General features: G+C 36.8%; 1 pseudogene; it reads left to right on the top strand.

Annotated features, from left to right (window-relative positions):
• Window positions 1-1,353: 1,353 nt before the first annotated feature.
• Window positions 1,354-2,730, top strand: LOC148035296 (uncharacterized; annotated as a pseudogene).
• Window positions 2,731-3,102: the final 372 nt, after the last annotated feature.

Raw genomic sequence — 3,102 nt, 5'->3', positions numbered from 1 at the left:
AACAATACAAGAATAGACGCGATAACAATTTTATCGTATATTCGCTCTCCCCCTTGGGATCAAAGAGTAAAATTTACCTAACGTTCCCTCCTTTTGGCTAAGGCATATTCTAAAGGTTCAAATACGATACATGACATAAGTCCTATCATTCCAATGATAATTAATCAATCTAGCAAGAGCATTTATGCCTCTTCTCTAAGTGACATTTATCTTTTAGCCTTTCCCTACTATGCAACATTTTATGTTGGCTTTATCTTCCTTTCTCCTAAGGCAAGGAGTCGCATGTCATTGATGTAAAGTTCACATAATCTCTCCCATGTATGTACCGTCTATATGCATTTGTGAACCTTAAACAATATTGTCCTCAGTAAAGATTAATAAAAGACTCATCGATGCTCAATACTTTAGAGTCCCATATGCTCCTTATGCTATGATGGATTCATCGCACAACAACTAGGTGCAATTTAACTCCCCTTGATACAAGCACTTCACAAACTTCATATATGAATATTTGAGATGCGATTTATCCTTTTCAATGACCTATTCTTTTCCATCATAGTATGGAGCCTAATGTATCTCATGCGAGGATCAAAATAAGCATCTATCAATTTGGAAATACATTACTTACACCCTGTACCGCAATTGGATTGACAGTGATGCCTTCGCCCGAAGCTTCATTGTTGGTTGTAGGATTTCCATCCGTATGCAACATTCTTTGCTTGGAGGCCATCGTCCGCAAGTAGACTCAAGAGATTAAGAAGGCGAAATAGATTCGAGATGGGAGAGTGTAAGAGAAGATGGCTAAGTCGAGGATCGAGATAAAGGGAATTGTGGAGCCTCTTGGGGTAACTCTTCTCTCTCTCTCTCTCTCTCTCTCTCTCTCTCTCTCTCTCTCTCTCTCTCTCTCTCTCTCTCTCTCTCTCTCTCTCTCTCTCTCAAGATCTCTCTCATAATCTCTTGGAGGGTTATCCTTCTCTCTACCTCTCTCTCGCAGCCTCTCAGGGTCTCCTTATGCCCCCTTGTGCCTCCCCATACCTCATATTTATAATGAATTAGAGAGGAGGGGATAAGGCTGAGAACAAGAGTGAAGGGTCTCTTGAAAGACTCGGTGATCTGATGCTCAGATCATAAATCTGATGGTTGCATTGGCTCCAAATGGGGGGTAAAACCCCAATTTCTAAGACAAGCTCTCAAAGAGTACCATGGCAGGTAATCACATATAAGCTTACCTTCTCTTTTTGTGAAGATTACTGTGATGTTCTTTCTTTTGTTCTACGCTCACTATTTTGATCTTCTTTTTTGTAGAGATTTGTGGCATACATTGGAGAAAATTGTGCATCTAGAGATTGTCATATGATTGTTAGCTCCCAAGAAATATTTGATAGTTGGATCAAAATCATGAAGAGATACTCTAGAGGTGAGCTTATATCCCAAGAGGAGAGTTTGAAAAAGAAGGGAAGGCAACCTTCTCCTATTGCATTTCCTTGCCTTATGGGTCTAAAGGATAGAGACATCCTTACACTACAAGAGAAGATCAACGAAGGTTATATCTTTTTTCTTAGAAACAAATGGGATAAGGAAGATATGATTGACATGGGAACAATGGCTAAGAAAATCAAGCAAGATAGGGTCCTAAAGGAGTAATTAGTCACTCTTTTCAATGCCTCAGTTCTAGAAAGTAGCGCTATGATGAAGAGTTGGGAAGAGCTTATTGATGACTATGATATCAATTATGAATTCTACACAAAGATTTTAGCCATTTGCAATGATTGGGTATCAAAGAAACTCACACGTGGAGCTGATGCAAGTTCCCTACCAAATGGAGCAAAAGATATTGTGAACTTCCTAATTGGAAAAAAGTAAAATCCTCTTCAATCCTCCACTACTTCTCCTTGGTGTGTATATGTTGTCGGATGCAATCTAGAAACCTTTTATCTTATACATAATGTTTATAGAGATCCAATTACTATTGGGGTTGTTATTCTAGATGTAGCACATGGGGTTGAGGGAATGAAATGGGACTCTATAAAGTTTGAAAAGGTTGTATCCACTCTAATACAAATGACATATGAACCTAAAGCATTCATGTTGTTATCATTTCTTGATTGAAAGCAAATGGCAACTTTGGAAAATTCTCTTGAAAGTATTTCTTGCAAGTATCACATGCTAGTTGTTGGTAGTGTTGACTTTCTACCAATGGATAGAGCCTTTTCTTTTGGATCTATAGATTCTTTTGTGGTTTTGACATTAGTGACCATGGAGAAAAGCTTCATCAATTTTGAGCAACATATAAACAATGTCAAAAAGCCTTCCATTTTGGACTTTGAAGGCTTGGACAAGGAGTGCAATGATGAAGATCTTGAAGAAGACTAGAGGATTGCAAAGGCTCTTTTGAGAAAGAAAATGAAAGTTATGGGAACTACAATCAAAGCATTGAATGATGCTCATGAGGTTGTATTTGATGTATATGCAAGTGGGCTTGCATCTAAGGTGGCATTGGTAAATCACATGAAAACTATTGCAATGGTTTGCAACATTCAAGAGCAAAAAGAGGTTGAAGCATAATTGTGGAGGGTCCATGAGAGTGCTAAACAAAATTCAAACTCCCAAGAGGTTCCTCCTATTGAAGTTCAAGCTCTTGAAGTACCACCCAAGGGCATATAAGAATAAAGCCAAGATATAGCAAGTCTAATCATGAAAGAGAAATTAAAGTCTACTTCAAGTGTTTAAACTCCGTTCCTTCTCCTTTCATCAAGGAAGACACATTGATGTAATTTTGATTTTTTTCTTGAGAAGTTACTTCCATTAGCATTTGTGATATTCTTTCTTTGGTGATATTACTTAAAGGAGCTATGTCTTTAGTTTTTTAATCTTTTACAAAAGGTACCAAGCATGTTTGGTTTAAAAATTTTATTTAAGTAAATCTTTTGCTAAAATAGTATTAAAGAGCTCATTCAGATTTATCATCCTTTGTAAGAATAATGTTTAAAGGAGATATTGTAATCTAGTGTGTAAGAATACCTATCATAATGAAAATTTTGAGCTAGCTATGCAAAATTTACTTAAGTCTATTTTAGATCTTATTTCAATTAAACTCTTATA

The sequence above is a fragment of the Lygodium microphyllum genome, chromosome 6 (genome assembly GCF_053477565.2).
Source record: "Lygodium microphyllum isolate KBCC chromosome 6, Lygodium_microphyllum_v1.1.10, whole genome shotgun sequence".
Classification (NCBI taxonomy): Eukaryota; Viridiplantae; Streptophyta; class Polypodiopsida; order Schizaeales; family Lygodiaceae; genus Lygodium; species Lygodium microphyllum.
Note: the sequence above shows the minus strand (reverse complement) of the source record. Positions and strands in the feature narration are given on the sequence as shown.